Genomic DNA, 17,755 nt, shown 5'->3' on the forward strand with positions numbered 1-17,755 from the left:
CATGGTTCAAAAAATAAGCCCTCACCAGGCCCCAGATCCTAAAAAATAAAAACGCCACACGTCTCGGAAAATGGCGACATAAGTGAAATTTTTTTTTCTTACAAATTTCAGATTTTTTTTTAACCACTTGAATAAAATAAACTATACATGTTTGGTATCTGCAAACTCATACTGACCTGGGAAATCATATTACCAGGTCAGTTTTACCCAATAAAAAAAAGGCAAAAAACAATCGTGGAATTGCACTTTTTTTTGCAATTTCCCTGTACTTGGATTTTTTTTCCCATTTTCCAGTACACTATATGGTAAAATCAATGGTGTCATTTAAAAGTAAACTCGTCCCATAAAAAAAATCAAGCCCTCATATGGCCATATTGACAGAAAAATAAAAAAGTTATGGCTCTTGGAAGAAAGGGAGGAAAAAATGAAAGAGCAAAATCGGAAAATCGCAAGGTCATGAAGGGGTTAACGTCCAATGTAGGATGTGTATTAATGGATTTTGGCCATTGCTAGGACTCTCTTCGGTGGAATGAGGTAGGGATGAAGAATGTGGGATTCCATTGTTGGTAAGTATGCCAATGGACAGGGCATAACTTACTACCTTGGGAAAATTACCCTTCATGCAGCCTGTTGGAACATTTTCAATTAATAAAAGGGGTCCATAGCATCTGCTACTCGAAGTGGAAAGTGGCTACAAAGAGCATCTCTCTTTCTGGGGTTCTGATGGGCCGGGCCCATTGGTCCTCCATTACACTGGAAGGCAGTTGATGGAGAAGAAGAGTAATACTTCATTTTTCCTATTGAGTGAACTTAGGATATAGATCACAGCCAACCTCTTGAGGGTTCCAGCACTAATCTGTTAACACTTGGGGTAGTCTTCTCACCAAAAATGGATTTTCTATGAAATATGAACCCTAGGGTCATGCAAGTAACTCGCAGCCTGTTCTATATGGCAGCTGGATATTGCTCACTAGACCATGTCATAAAAATCTGCAAACATAAAGGTTATTACTTTTTATGTAATTGGTTTTTACGATTTGGGTCATGTATTTCTATCTTTTTACGGCTTTAATTATTCTTAGCAATTTAAATAAAGTGACTTTTAGCTGAAACCGCCTGTAGTATGGTATATTGCAATCTCACTTAATCAATATGTTCATCTGCCGGGAATCATTTAGAAGCTTGGAGGACAAACTCTGAGAACAAAGGGAGATCGACCAAATGCAAAGCTCGCTGTGGATGGTAAATGTCTAATTAATGGCGGACAGGGTAACAGAAGCGGCTTTGACAGGAGCTATCACGTTATTTCATAGTCCTTCATTTTTAATCCCAGGTGAACTTCAGAAAGTGATGAAAAAATGTTCTAATGGATCTGGACATGAACTTTTTATGCATGCTGTTTACTGGGTATACAAATAAAAATCCATGTACCTCCCATAATCTGGAAATTGGTTGCTGGATAGTTAGATTTCCAGACTTTGAAAATGTATTCTCATGTTATAGAGTAATGGCATATGTGGCTAGGATATGCAATCACTGTATGATTGATGGGATTTGACCTTTGGGAACTGCAGCATAGCCAGTTTCTGGGAGTGAGTGGCCGCTGTAATAATATTCCTTGATGCCACAAGTGCTATAATAGTAAGAGCTTAATAAATTACAGATAAAAAAAAAACAACTTTACTATGTATGTATAGTAACGGAACCAAGATCACAGTATATACACAGTTACAGAACCAAGATCACTGTATATGTACAGTAACAGAACCAAGATCACAGTATATACACAGTAACAGAACCAAGATCACTGTATATGTACAGTAACAGAACCAAGATCACTGTATATATATAGTAACAGAACCAAGATCACTATATATGTACAGTAACAGAACTAAGATCGCTGCATATATACAGTAACAGAACCAAGATCACTGTATATACACAGTAACAGAACCAAGATCGCTACATATATACAGTAACAGAACCAAGTTTACTTTATATAAACAGTACCAAAACCATGAAGCCAAATATGTGTGATTGCACCAGAAAAAAGTAAATCTAAGTGCAAGAATACACAGTCCAATTATCCCTGTCCGCACTACCACACCCCACTCACCACAAAAAAAGTTGATGCCTACAGTACATCTCACAGTGTGCTCCGGTAAAGGAGGCTGAAAACAGGTTAACTCCTTGTTAAACTGGGTGAGTTGACATGTCTGATTGAAGGCTGAGGTATGAAAGATATAGAAGGAATTAGCAAGTGGACACTAAAAGAGACTCTGACCCCAACAAGAGACTAAAAGGAGGTCAAGTTCCACAAAGTCACTGTTTGCAGTAAGAAAAAGTGGGTAGAACCTGGACCCAATATCACATGAGACCATCAAACATACAGAAACAACCCACAGATGGGACCTGAACTGCGGAAGCATCCTAACCGAAGTCTTACCTATCAAGTAACCCTGGAAGAACCAACACCTAGATCCAGAACAAGTGAAGCACTTCTGATCTGGTAACAAATTACTGACTTCTCAGCAAAGAGGCTGTTGGAACCAACACCAAACACCAGTTAACTTCTTCCCACCTTGCAGTTAACCTTACAAGCCAATTACAAAAGGCAGATGAATGGTAGACGCCAGCTAGAGTTAGAAGAAACAGGCAAATTGAGCATGTCTCCTCTTCTACTTTACCAGTAATGAAAATCTACAATCCTGCACGGTATGCATGGGTGACTAAAAGATTGGCAATCATCTGTTTTGTCTACAGAACCATTCTTATCATGTTCCATGACTTGGGAACCATACAGTATTGTATTGTTGCTGTTGCATTGCTATGCAATAAGGTTGCCTTTTAAAAGTTTGACCTCCCTCTCTCCCTCTCTGCCTCCCTAGCTCTGATGTCAGTTACCTTTCCCTTCTTCTTCCTCATTCTGAGTATGTCAGCCATGTTAAGAACCTCATGTCTTGCATCTTTGGTTCAGAATAGTCTTTTTTACCTACTGTAATTGTGCATAACTATGAAAATTCAGCTTGAAAATAAACCTTCTTCTGGAATCTTCATACGTGCCTCTGCAGTCGAGTAAAGCTATCTGATGAAATCTCTTCGTGTGAGTACTGGTACATAGAGACAGCCATAGAAATGGTATCTCAAGAGCCTCACACTCCCAGCATAGCTATGGAGTCAGAATAATCCTGTATATTCTCTACTCGGCATCCTACATGAGACCGTGTATTAAAAAATTGATGATACCATTTTCCAGAGCTCATATTTGCCTGACAACTCTGAAATTTCCACCTTGGATGTTTGACATTCCTCCTCTGTTGGATTTTCCTTACTATTTCTTATCTAAAAAAGATAACCAAGAAATATCCCCTGTACACTAAAAAAAAAATCAAGATTTTTGTCTTCTTTCATGTCATTAGATTGAACATGATGGGATGTATGCTGACATTTATCTCACCCACTGCCCAACCAGTGACTCAAATGGAATTGGACATCATAAATTCAATAAAAATATACGAAAAATAAATAAAAATGGACCAATACGCCAAAATTACAGTCTTGTGCATATTTTCTTTTTAAAGTTTCCATTCATAGTACTGTCATTTCAATCTTATGCTTTCAATGGCTCAACATCCTCCTCTATTATTACCCAAAACGTGTAATTTAAAATTGTATGAATACAATCCGAAAGAGCCAGCTTGCCCTTGTTCTCCGTATGCTGGAGTTTTAATTTCTTGTGCACAAATTAATCTGAGCGACTTCCAGTGATTTTGAGCCACAGCTGGAAACATATATTAGAAAATCATAGCTTTTACATGCTTAAAGTCTAATAAAGAAGTTTTGTATATTTCTGAAATAATACCCAAATCAAATTACAAGTCCAAGCAATTTACTGCCGGCCATAAGCCCCTATGTAGCCCCCGTCTACTCTGGCATTGAACAGATACTGTACGCACACCATTAGTTTGTCAAATTATGAGCAAAAAACAACGGTCTGTCTCGATATTTCCTCCATGCCATTGTCCACAGGTCACTGACAGGTTATTTTTCAGAGGTTACCCACCATGAGCTTTGATCTGAGGGTATAAATTATTTGCAGGTCTGAATTATGTAGAAGTTTACGGAAAAGTTCATAGTTTCCAAAGTTGAGTGTAGAAAAATACAGCAGTATTTTTTCGACAATTTTTTGTTTTTATAATTTAAAAAATCCCTTGCATCTAAGTCGATAAAGTGTTAATTGTTATTCTCTTTTGGTCTACAAAGATGATGAAATTTACATTCTCTGGATCGCATTACCAAAATTGATGTTGGTAATGTAGGATGTGTAAGTGCCGTCCCCAGTATCACCCAGGAATGACTTTAATTCCACCCCAAATTCAATGGGACCACTCATGTGTGGTTGTGGCGTCTTTGTTTTTGATGAAGGACATTGTTGAATTTGACAGTACTCATCAAAAAATTGGGACAATCAGGGACTCTGGGTAACTAAGAGGCAATACTACTCCCTAAAACTGTACAAGAAGCCTGAATGTCAAATGTGTCTTTTTATACTCTGGGGTCAATGCAGACCCTACAGCATAATAAAGGAAGGTGAAAAAGATAAATAAAAGTAATTTCAAAGGGTTCACTTACTATTTTTTTGCAATTCTCCAACAATAAACCAGTAGAGATAAGCAAATTCACCTCGAATTTCATAAACAATTTGATTTGCCAGAATGCAAATATTTTTGCAACATGATATGCACAAATTACGAAAAGGGCTAAGAAACTGGAGTTAAAAAGAGAGTTGAAAATGTATGATAATAAAACTAGGATAGTATTCACTTGTTTAACCCTTTTTGAATAAGCACAAATTGAGTTGTAAAAAATATAGATTCTGGCAAATCCATTTTTTGGGGGTGAAAATTCAAAGTGAATTTGATTGATGAATTGTTAGAGAGATCCAGGAAAAAAAAGTGGATCCTTTGAAATTACTTACCGTATATTCTGGAGTGATTAACAGGACAGCCACTTGAAAGGAGATGACCTACAGCCATGAGTTTGTAGATCAGGGATTGATGTACTCCTTAGTCTTTAGCTTTTGCAGCCATTCCAGTTTCTTGCATCCCTATAACATGTCTTTAAAGTCTTCTGAAACTTGTTTGCTGCGAGGCATGACTCACACAAGCCAATTTTCTTGAGATGAACCGATATGTCAGCAACCTGGCTTTGTTTGCCTTACTATTTTCTTGCAACTCTCCAACAATCCACTAGTAGAGAGAAGCAAACCGTGAATTCACCTCGAATTTCACAAACATTTTTTGATTTGCCAGTAGGGATGAGCGGACCTGTGGAAGTTCGGGTTCTGGTACCCTACCTGAACTTTATTCCAAAGTTCAGTTTGGGTACCAGCACTGTGCCCGAACTTGTACCAGAGCCAAAAAAACAATGGGGAGCTGGACTTTGGAACAGGAAAAATACATATTTCTCTCTTTCCTCTCTCTCTGCAATGGACTTCCCCAAGAACTCTGAACATTGCAACGGACTCCCAGGAGAAGTCCATGTTCGGTGTTTAGCACCGGACGCTAACTGTCCAGTACGAATGCACTAATGCAAAGAGACCCAGCAAGACTGGCACAAAACCAGCAAAGGTGCAGCCACAAATGCACTTGGCGCAAGCTGCCCAGCTAGACGAGCCCTTGAGGGCCGGGAAAACTTTTCACCCAGCTCCAAGTAATTGAAGGGGAACTTTGGCAGAGCCCTTCCCAGGCCCACTGTCGCTGGTCAGCTGGCATCTGGTGACGTGGCCGGTGCCTAGTCAAGAACAAGGTGGGAAGTTCTGCAGGAACGCCTGGGAAGAATGAAGGGGGAAGGAGAAAACCCCTAAGAAAGACCCTGGAAAGATAACAACCAATAATGCTAGCACCACTCACCACCACAGCATATAGGAACTGCAGTAAACAGCAAAGGACTGAGCAGGGAACAGGTTAAATAGCCCGCCCAATGCTGAAGGAAAGATCAGGTGTTGAATACCACCCAATCAGCCCCAGACAACCACTCCCTGCTAACTCGCACAGCAGAATGAACACAATTCCACCTCTGCCTAGTGCCAGACACAGCAGTGTCCTGCATTGCCTGGCAACCGGGGAAAACAGCATCCCATGTTCCTCGTGCAATGAAATCAGTGGGCATCCCGCGTCCTCACACACCCTTCTATTCCAGAACGCAACGCTCCATAAAATTGGGACTGTCTCCTTGCACGCATAGTAGCTCAGTCTCCAGAGTCAGGTCAATGGCGGCGCCAGCGACCGGAGTAGCGCAGAATCGGACTTAATCCATTCCAAGGTTGGAGCACAGAACCACAATTTCTAACAACTTTTAACTTTGGGTTCACTCATCTCTATTTGCCAAAATGCAAATAGTTTTAAGATTAAGAAATTTGAGTTTAAAACATGATAATAAAAAAGAAAAATAAGACTCACTTTTTTTTAACCCATTCTGAATTGCCACACAGTCATGACTTTGTAAATTAGGAATGGACGTATTCCCAGGTCTTTAGCTTTTGTAGCCATTCCAGTTTCTTGCATCTCTATAACATGACTTTTAAGGTCTTCTGAAAGTTGTTTGCCTTGACGCATGTCTTGGACAAGTCAATTTAGTCAGTACAGAACCGATTTGTCAGTAACCAGGCTTTGTGTGCCTTTACTTAATGGACACTCACAATTCTAGTTTCATCTCAAAGACCACATTTTATTAGTAATCAATGCATAAATATAGATAGTTCCAAAAGGGTCACTTCTGTCCATCCCAGATGGTCACTCGAATAGAAAGTCAAGTAATGAATCTTTATCTTTTCTCCAGCATACCATAAGTAGAAGCTACAAGAAGAACACATTGTGCAAAGATATGTCACCTGCACATCTTTACAATTTCTATACAATGAATCAAGTTGCAAAAATGGTAGAAAGTTTATATTTGTGAAAAAAAAATAGATCTCAGCCTACACTTTTTCATGGGGAACTCTGCACACACAACATTTTCCCATTGAGAACACGTTGATATTTTTCCTTGTCTTCTGAAAATTGATTTTCCTATAAGAATTGATTGGATTTGTGAAGCACTTCCGTGTTATTTGTTGCGTGCACGGATTTTACCCTAAAGAGACCTGCAGAATGCAAAGCAAATAAGGTAAACTGCTCTCGCTGGACGGGTGGTGCGTGATTGCCGGATTGTATCTCGTAAATCAGCAGTTTTACTCTCACCGATCTCTCACTGCTCAGAAGAAATTGCGGTATGAAGAGTGAGACTGATTCATGGTCATTGAACCAGATGAGATGAAAGATTTCTCAAACATAAAGTGCACCTCAACCGATGAATAAATCAGGACTCTCAGCAGTAAAAAAAACCACAGTACCAGCAGATTGTGTGTGTGAGTGCATTATACAGTGCTGGCCAAAAGTATTGGCACCCCTGCAATTCTAAAAAACCAAGCAATGTGAACTGAGGTCTAAGATGGTAGACATGCAAGAAATAGGAGCATGTTCACACTAGCAAAAAGAAGCAAAACCTACAAAAGACAAAAATATATCTCATACCCTACCATCATTATATATAAATGTAAAGCAAAGTTGCATAATAAATATAGGGTACTTAGTGAACTATTTTTGATCAAAAAAAGTATACAAGCCGTCCCACCAGCGGCAAGGTGACCCTAAATTGGGACGGTACCTATACTGTCTATATTAAAAACCTTACTGTATATCAAAGTTGAAGTAATGCATATAAATGGGTAGACAAATAGGACCGGGTCCCAACTCCAGACCACCTAGGCCCGTGGTAAGCTACATATATACTAATCAGCTCAACAAAGGGGATGCCACACCCTTAAATTGCACAGAATGCAAACAAGACAAAAAACCAAGCAATGTGAACTGAGGTCTAAGATGGTAGACATGCAAGAAATAGGAGCATGTTCACACTAGCAAAAAGAAGCAAAACCTACAAAAGACAAAAATATATCTCATACCCTACCATCATTATATATAAATGTAAAGCAAAGTTGCATAATAAATATAGGGTACTTAGTGAACTATTTTTGATCAAAAAAAGTATACAAGCCGTCCCACCAGCGGCAAGGTGACCCTAAATTGGGACGGTACCTATACTGCCTATATTAAAAACCTTACTGTATATCAAAGTTGAAGTAATGCATATAAAAGGGTAGACAAATAGGACCGGGTCCCAACTCCAGACCACCTAGGCCCGTGGTAAGCTACATATATACTAATCAGCTCAACAAAGGGGATGCCACACCCTTAAATTGCACAGAATGCAAACAAGACAAAAAAACAAGCAATGTGAACTGAGGTCTAAGATGGTAGACATGCAAGAAATAGGAGCATGTTCACACTAGCAAAAAGAAGCAAAACCTACAAAAGACAAAAATATATCTCATACCCTACCATCATTATATATAAATGTAAAGCAAAGTTGCATAATAAATATAGGGTACTTAGTGAACTATTTTTGATCAAAAAAAGTATACAAGCCGTCCCACCAGCGGCAAGGTGACCCTAAATTGGGACGGTACCTATACTGCCTATATTAAAAACCTTACTGTATATCAAAGTTGAAGTAATGCATATAAAAGGGTAGACAAATAGGACCAGGTCCCAACTCCAGACCACCTAGGCCCGTGGTAAGCTACATATATACTAATCAGCTCAACAAAGGGGATGCCACACCCTTAAATTGCACAGAATGCAAACAAGACAAAAAATTACTTCAACTTTGATATACAGTAAGGTTTTTAATATAGGCAGTATAGGTACCGTCCCAATTTAGGGTCACCTTGCCGCTGGTGGGACGGCTTGAATACTTTTTTTGATCAAAAATAGTTCACTAAGTACCCTATATTTATTATGCAACTTTGCTTTACATTTATATATAATGATGGTAGGGTATGAGATATATTTTTGTCTTTTGTAGGTTTTGCTTCTTTTTGCTAGTGTGAACATGCTCCTATTTCTTGCATGTCTACCATCTTAGACCTCAGTTCACATTGCTTGGTTTTTTGTCTTGTTTGCATTCTGTGCAATTTAAGGGTGTGGCATCCCCTTTGTTGAGCTGATTAGTATATATGTAGCTTACCACGGGCCTAGGTGGTCTGGAGTTGGGACCCGGTCCTATTTGTCTACCCTTTTATATGCATTACTTCAACTTTGATATACAGTAAGGTTTTTAATATAGGCAGTATAGGTACCGTCCCAATTTAGGGTCACCTTGCCGCTGGTGGGACGGCTTGTATACTTTTTTTGATCAAAAATAGTTCACTAAGTACCCTATATTTATTATGCAACTTTGCTTTACATTTATATATAATGATGGTAGGGTATGAGATATATTTTTGTCTTTTGTAGGTTTTACCCCTGCAATTCTGTCAGATAATACTCAGTTTCTTCCTGAAAATGATTGCAATCACAAATTCTTTGGTATTATTATCTTCATTTAATTTGTCTTCAATGAAAAAACACAAAAGAGAATGAAGCAAAAATCAAATCATTGATCATTTCACACAAAACTCCAAAAAATGGCCAGACAAAAGTATTGGCACCCTCAGCCTAATACTTGGTTGCACAACCTTTAGCTAAAATAACTGCGAACAACCGCTTCCGGTAACCATCAATGAGTTTCTTACAATGCTCTGTTGGAATTGTAGACCATTCTTCTTTGGCAAACTGCTCCAGGTCCCTGATATTTGAAGGGTGCCTTCTCCAAACTGCCATATTGAGATCTCTCCACAGGTGTTCTATGCGATTCAGGTCTGGACTCATTGCTGGCCACCTTAGAAGTCTCCAGTGCTTTCTCTCAAACCATTTTATAGTGCTTTTGGAAGTGTGTTTTGGGTCATTGTCCTGCTGGAAGACCCATGACCTCTGAGGGAGACCCAGCTTTCTCACACTGGGCCATACATTATGCTGCAAAATTTGTTGGTAGTCTTCAGACTTCATAATGCCATGCACACGGTCAAGCAGTCCAGTGCCAGAGGCAGCAAAGCAACCCCAAAACATCAGGGAACCTCCGCCATGTTTGACTGTAGGAACCGTGATCTTTTCTTTGAATGACTCTTTTTTTTTCCTGTACACTCTATGTTGATGCTTTTTCCCAAAAAGCTCTACTTTTGTCTCATCTGACCAGAGAACATTCTTCCAAAACGTTTTAGGCTTTCTCAGGTAAGTTTTGGCAAACTCCAGCCTGGCTTTTTTATGTCTCGGGGTAAGAAGTGGGGTCTTCCTGGGTATCCTACCATACAGTCCCTTTTCATTCAGACACTGACGGATAGTACGGGTTGACACTGTTGTACCCTCGGACTGCAGGGCAGCTTGAATTTGTTTGGATGTTAGTCGAGGTTCTTTATCCACCATCCGCACAATCTTGCGTTGAAATCTCTCGTCAATTTTTCTTTTCCGTCCACATCTAGGGAGGTTAGCCACAGTGCCATGGGCTTTAAACTTCTTGATGACACTGCGCACGGAAGACACAGGAACATTCAGGTCTTTGGAGATGGACTTGTAGCCTTGAGATTGCTCATGCTTCCTCACAATTTGGTTTCTCAAGTCCTCAGACAGTTCTTTGGTCTTCTTTCTTTTCTCCATGCTCAATGTGGTACACACAAGGACACAGGACAGAGGTTGAGTCAACTTTAATCCATGTTAACTGGCTGCAAGTGTGATTTAGTTATTGCCAACACCTGTTAGGTGCCACAGGTAAGTTACAGGTGCTGTTAATTACACGAATTAGAGAAGCATCACATGATTTTTCAAACAGTGCCAATACTTTTGTCCACCCCCTTTTTTAGGTTTGTTGTGGAATTATATCCAATTTGGCTTTAGGACAATTATTTTTGTGTTTTTTCATTGAAGACAAATTAAATGAAGATAATAATACCAAAGAATTTGTGATTGCAATCATTTTCAGGAAGAAACTGAGTATTATCTGACAGAATTGCAGGGGTGCCAATACTTTTGGCCAGCACTGTATGTGCCGTACTGCAAATAACGTTAATTCCCTTACGACATACTTTAAGGCCTCATTCAGATGTCTGTGATTCTTTTTGTATGCTAAAAAATGGTCCCAGCTTGATCAGTGTTTCGGAACCGATTTTCATCAGTGTTTGGTCGGCGTGTCCGTTTTGTACCCCCGTGTCTTTATCCGATGCGTCCTGGCTTGCCGGCAGCTCACGATGGTCTGAAAAGGACCTGCCGTGACGTCATTTAGTCATGTGACGGGTCACGCGACCGCTGACGTCGGCAGGCCATCAGAAGGTAAGTATATATTTATTTTTTACCATTCTTTTACGGTCACACTATATAAATCCATGCCGGTTGCATGGATTTATATAGTGTGACCAAGTTGTCAAGCACTTTCCAAGTGATGCTAAAATCACTTGGAAAACGCTTGTCAACCCGCATGCGGAAATGCATGTGAAGAACGCTTCACATCAGCATGTCCCTGGCAGGAAAAACGCATGTACAATCCGCATGTACAATCCGCATGCGTTTTTTCTGCCAAGGAGATGCAGAAACGCTCAAAAAAAATCCGGAGCATTTCTGCATCGTGGGCACATAGCCTTACATTAATTGTATGGCTTAATATTGAGCACACGTACCCATCTATATACGGCGGGAGGCCGCACGTAGCCATCTATACACAGCAGGGGCCGCACGTAGCCATCTATACACAGCAGGGGGCCGCACGTAGCCATCTATACACAGCGGGAGGCAGCACGTAGCCATCTATACACAGCGGGAGGCCGCACGTAGCCATCTATACACAGCAGGAGGCCGCATGGCGCCATCTATACACAGCGGGAGGCCGCACGCAGTCACGCACACACATACAAACATATACAGACATATACATACACGCATAAACACATTTGAAACACAAAAATACATATAAACAGACATCACACAATGATATCTGCCTGCACACACACAAACACACTCACTAAGTCACTCACACACACACACACACACACACTCACCATCCCCCGGCTCCAGTCCTCCAGTTCCTCTCTGGTGCAGCAGTGCAGGGCGGGCGCGCACTGCGTGACGTCACACTAGCAGACATGGCCGCGCATAGGACCGTGTCTCCTAGCTGTGACGCGGCCGGGCCAGCACACAGGGAAGTTAACAGGTGCAGTGCTGGCCCGGCCGAAGAAGAAGTAGCGGCCGTGCGCCGCTGCTGGGGGAGCGGTTCGGGGGCCCCCCGCCTCTGACTGCCGGTATGTGCCGCGGTGCCACATATATTATAATGAGGGCAATCTGGCCATGGACCCCCCAGAGCCCCGGGCCCCCTGGAGCCCCAGGCAGTAGCCCAGATTGCCCTCATTATAATAAGCCTATGGTAATGAGTATGTGTTCTAGCCAGAAAATCAGAGAGGGAATACGGATGTGATTCAGAGACGTCTGAATGAGACCTTTGGCTAATTTCATAGTAATCCAAATAACGGTACAGCCTCTGTCCATACACTGTATTAGTGGACCCACTCTAGACCCTCCACTATGAGCCTTCACTCCCACTTTGCCAGACATGGCCTGTGTTTCTATTACTTGGATGGGCGTTCACTTGAATGGTTGCCATGTAAAAAAAAAATATATATATATATATATACAGAATATACAGACTTTGCAAGTTTGCCATCCAGAAGTTTCTCAGTCGAAAGGCAGATATATAGTTGACTTGATGATGTCAGCTGATCGCCAAGGTTTTCAGAAGTTGGACGAGCAGTGGTCAACTGTGGCATCATCTATTATAAGAGGCTGTCATGGTCAGACCATTGGGTCGTTATCACTATGTAGACTACTTGGGATCATATAAAGGGCTGTCTGTCATGGCACTGTAGTAGGATATCCCGGAGCTAGGGGCTCTTTTCCTATGCCTAAAGCTAGGGGTGCCCAAGCTATCCCTTCTCCCCAGATTACTTCTGAAGGTGAAGACGCTGGGGCCACGTGCCTTGCTGAGCTCCTAAATCAGCCCTTACCTGTCCTCTCCCCCACCAGGGAAGTGGGAAGTAGTAGCATCTAAGAATACACAAACCAGACTAAAGAGGGAAGACGTACAGGGATAAATGAAAATATCAATCATACAAATATGCACTCACAAACAACAGAGTGGAACACCAGGGAGTAAAGGGAAGGAAAAACCAAATAGGAGATGATGAGGAAATGCACACAGACAAATTACCAAACAACAGTCTTTATAGCAACACCCCAAACGCCTCCTCAAATAACCAACACCTCCTACTCCAGAACCAGGCAGTATGAACTAAAACTGGCAACCCCAGATTGCCAGAGGCTAGTATATAGTATATATAGTAGGGGGGAGTGGACAACACTGAACAGCTGAGACCATCAAAGCAGGAAAGCTTCAGAAGCTCTCAACTGAACAGATTAACCCCTGCACTTCTAGCAGAAACCTGTATTGTCTAATATGAAGGTGAAGTGCTTCTAATCAGTCCGGGAGTATGTGAAATCAGACGCTGCGGTTTTCTGGCCCCTCTTTGTCGTGGTAAACCTGTGACACTGTCTCTTGTAAAAGTCTGTTAGGACATATCAGTCATATCAACTGGCATACTGTACATGAGTAATAAAAAAACTCATTTTTTTTATCTCCATAACCATGATAACTAGCCCCATAAATGTCTACACTTGTAGGAGTCAGTGGTGAAAAACTTAGCAAAAAAACACATAACATGACAACATTTCTTTGTTTTTCCTCCTAAAAATAAACTAATAAAATGAAATGTGAGCATACAATATATGTGCCCAAAATGGTCCATGTGCAAACTGCAGCTTGTCCTGTGAAAATAAAAAAATCTCAAAATGATGAGATATAAAAAATCCTAAAATGCTGTATGGTCGTGAAGAATAAAAAGTAAAATTTTGCCCTTGAAATTATAAAACAAAAATGTGAAAAATCAAACATGGCATTAGTTTGCCCCCAATGGCAAGAGGATTGCAGAAAGGGTCCTTTTCTTTTGCTGATCTTCTCTCATTGTCTCTTCTCTGAGTACTTTCACTCTTCAAAAAAAATCCTCCCTGCCCTTCATCCTCATCATTCCGTAATCTGCACAAAGTCATTTGGGAAAATGGATCAAGAAACCAACCAGCTCCCTTCTGACTGTAAACACGACACGGTGACACGGAAGATACTTCAACTCCGAAACAACCTGACAATCTTCTGCTTCTTCATGTGAAAAATAATCACACAAACTACAGACCTACAATCGAGCGAAAAGAACTGCGGGAAATGAAGGGTGAGCCGTAGAGGTGGGCACCTTACAAGATAATCAATCCTCGTTCCTCCACTACGGTCTGGTTATTTCCAAAAGCCTAAAGCACTTCAATTCCCTGGAGAAGGTCACAAAAATTGTGGAAGGAGGAAAAACATCAAGACAAAAAAAAGTAACCAGCGGTGATGATGAAGCATATTCCGAGTAATTGGAGGCATAGAGGTGAGACTTCACTTGTGATAAGACCTCTGTAAATATCAGATATCCACTGCTACTGCTTGGTATTATATCTAAAAATTAAAAATATAATAAAGTACCAAATAAAATCAGTGAAGTATCTGCTCAGTACATCAAGTCTTTTCGGAATGATATTCACATATTTGCCAGCAATAGGCAGAAAGCTTTAAAGGGAATGTGTCGGTAGGATTTCACCCCCACAGACTATTCATATGCTCATGCAGCTATTTGAAAGACAATTTCAGCAATACCTTTACATGGCCAGTCCGTTCCTTAATGACTGAGAAATAAGCTTTGGAATTGATATACAAATGAGGCTGAAGTGCTTTCGGTATGAGAAAGCTCTTCCCAAGCCTGTGTCACTCCGGTTCTATTCCTCACCCAGCATCGCCTCCTTCTGCTTGCCTGACACTTGAAGTTACACAGAAAAGGAACAGTCAGTAAAAAGTTGAGGGAGGCAGCACTGGGCAGTTAATAAAGCCGGAGGATTGGAAAGTGCTACCATGCAATGAAAGCACTTCAGCCTCATTTGCATATCCATTCATACGCTGGTGCCTCAGTAATTGAGTAAAAGACTGGCCATATAATAGAATTGCTGGATTTGTCTTTGAAAGAGCAACATATGCATATAAATAGTTTGGGGGGTGAAATCCTGCTGACAGATTCCCTGTTGCTCCAAGACCCTCATATAAAGAACTTTTGGAAATTACTTTACCGACTCTCGTGATATAGAGTGCCACTGCAATCCAGTCACCGGCCATTGTCTCTACAAGCTTGATAGCCAATATTATATTTCCTCTCTTCCTTCTCCTTATAGTATACTTTGAACATTGCTTAAATCACTGCTGATGCTGCCGTAATCACAGGACTTTTGTTTGGTTAGTAACTGTCCTTTACATACACACGGATAGCTTATAATTCCCTGTTAGGGTAAGATACTTAAGAAGTTTAAAGGAGTTGTCCACTACTTTCACCTTGATGCCCAATCTATAGGATAGGGTATCAATGTATGATCGGCCAGGGTCTCGCACCCGGCACCCCCGCCGATCAGCTGTTATCTGTGCCGGCAGCCAGAAGTGCTTACCTCTGGTGCTTTGACATCAAGTTGTAGTGGCCGGTGCTTGTTACTACACATCCGCCTCCTATTCAACAAAATGGGAGGCGGATGTGTAGTACCCCCCCGGCGGCCACTACAGATGGATGGCCAAGCACCGCAGGTAAGCACTTCCGGCTGGCAGCCGCTGCCGCCGACACCAATAACAGCGGATCAGCGGGGGTGCCGGGTGCGGGACCCCAGCCGATCATACATTGATACCCTATCCTATAGATTGGGCATCAAGGTGAAAGTAGTGGACAACTCCTTTAAGATCTCTCTCTCTACTTTCTATCTCTTTACCTATCTGTTTTTTTCAGCTTATATCAGCAGGGAGGAAGTAAATGACTGCAGTAACTTAAATTCTACTATGTCCTATACTGAAAATCTGGTAAATGAAGCTTCCAAACAATATAAAACATAATTTCTGAATACTAAAGTTGAAGGTTGAATTTACATATTAAAAGACATATCCTCAGATGGTTTTAAGTGGATCACGGGAGGTAGAGATCTAACAAATTTGCATAGTGTGTCTGTTTTAAGTTAACACAAAGTGCTTTGTATCAGGCTGCGCTATTGAAATAGAATCCTGTGCCAACCTCTTGCTACAGCCCTTAGCTTGGCGTTTGCTACTTCTGTTCACTTTAATGGAAATATATGACATGACAGATTTCATTTTGCCAATTATAAAGCCAAAGTTAAGATGGAATTGGACTTTAAATGGTCGCTGTCATTTCAACAAACTTGGCATAAGTCAATAGTACAAGTCAATAAAAGAAATTCTGTAATATATGTTACCAGAGAAATATGATTTCTTTTCTCCACATATGAGCCATTTTTTCTTTGCCTCCTGAACTCATCATTCACTCTTGAAAACTACTAAAATCCATCTTGTTCAAAATAAGATGGACTGCTAGAAATTAGATTACAGCTGATAGAAGAAAGAGGTACCAGAATTTGGGCACCAACCCGCACAGACCTGTTCAGCTTCTTCCATAGTAAATGTTATATCTCACCCCAGACCTAAACTTAGACCTATACTGCTCAATACTGCTGTATAAAGTCTTCCATACTGCTGCTGCAGCTTTTGATTAAGTGTTTTAGTTTGCCCGAGAGGTGGATTCACATATACACTGCTCAGTAAGGCTACATCATGTCTCTAGTCTTTTATCTCACTAGTGTTGGATTCACAGCTATAATGCTCAGTAGTATTGCTGTATAATGTTCTCCATGCTGCTGCTTATTTTGAACATGTCCTATATAGAGACTAAAGATTAGCAGATCAATCTGCATAGAATCAAGTTCGAGTGTAATTTCCTGAAATTCGCAATTCCATGTGTATTTGAACATTTAGAGATTCGATTTGCACAAAAGAAAAACATTGGCCGGCACCATTTCCAATGCTGAAGAAAAATCAGAGAGTGGGCTCACATTATCTTGAGTTGCTGCGCCGGCATCCCCATAATGTCCTGCCGCTATTTCATTTTACGGATTATCATACCTTGTCAGTGTGGTCAGTACCTGGGCCATCAGAAATCAGAGATTCCCAATGGAGCACAGTTTGTACAGCAGAGTTGTTTTCCATCTCAAAAGTCTTTGAGTAAGTCTCTCACTCCAGTAGAGTGTAAGCTCCTATGGTCAGCGGGGTCCTCTCTCTCTCTCTCATGTAGACTGTAAGTTCTTACAGCCAGCGGGGTCTTCTCTCTCACTCGCCTTTAAATTTTAAGCTCTTATGCTCAGCTGGGTCCTCTCTGTGTCTCTCCTGTAGAGTGTAAGCTCTTATAGTCAGTGGGGTCCTCTCTCTCTCTCTCCAGTAGAGTGTAAGCTTTTGTGGTCAGCAGAGTCCTCTCTCTCTCTCTCCTGTAGAGAGTAAGCTCTTATGGTCAGCGGGGTCCTCTCTCTCTCTCCAGTAGAGTGTAAGCTCTTATGGTCCACAATGTCCCCTCTTTCTATCCTGTAGAGTATAAGCTCTTATGGTCAGCGGAGTCCTCTCTCTCTCTCTCATGTAGAGTGTAAGCTCTTATGGTCAGCGGGATCCTCTCTCTCTCCGGTAGATTGCCAGCTCTTATGGTCAGTGGGGTCCTCTCTTTCTCTCCTGTAGAGTGTAAGCTCTTATGGTCAGTGGGGTCCTCTCTCTCTCTCTCCAGTAG

The 17,755-nt window shown here is 41.1% G+C and overlaps 1 protein-coding gene across 2 annotated transcripts in view; it reads right to left on the minus strand.

The window, feature by feature from the left end:
* The window catches only part of ADAMTS12 (ADAM metallopeptidase with thrombospondin type 1 motif 12), a 639,247-nt gene that overhangs the window by 338,185 nt on the left and 283,307 nt on the right, over nucleotides 1-17,755 (minus strand). The gene's annotated exons all lie outside the window — the stretch shown is intronic.

Source organism: Phyllobates terribilis, unplaced genomic scaffold, assembly GCF_046119375.1.
Source record: "Phyllobates terribilis strain yellow unplaced genomic scaffold, ASM4611937v1 Scaffold_1__5_contigs__length_1240528914, whole genome shotgun sequence".
NCBI classification, from domain to species: domain Eukaryota; kingdom Metazoa; phylum Chordata; class Amphibia; order Anura; family Dendrobatidae; genus Phyllobates; species Phyllobates terribilis.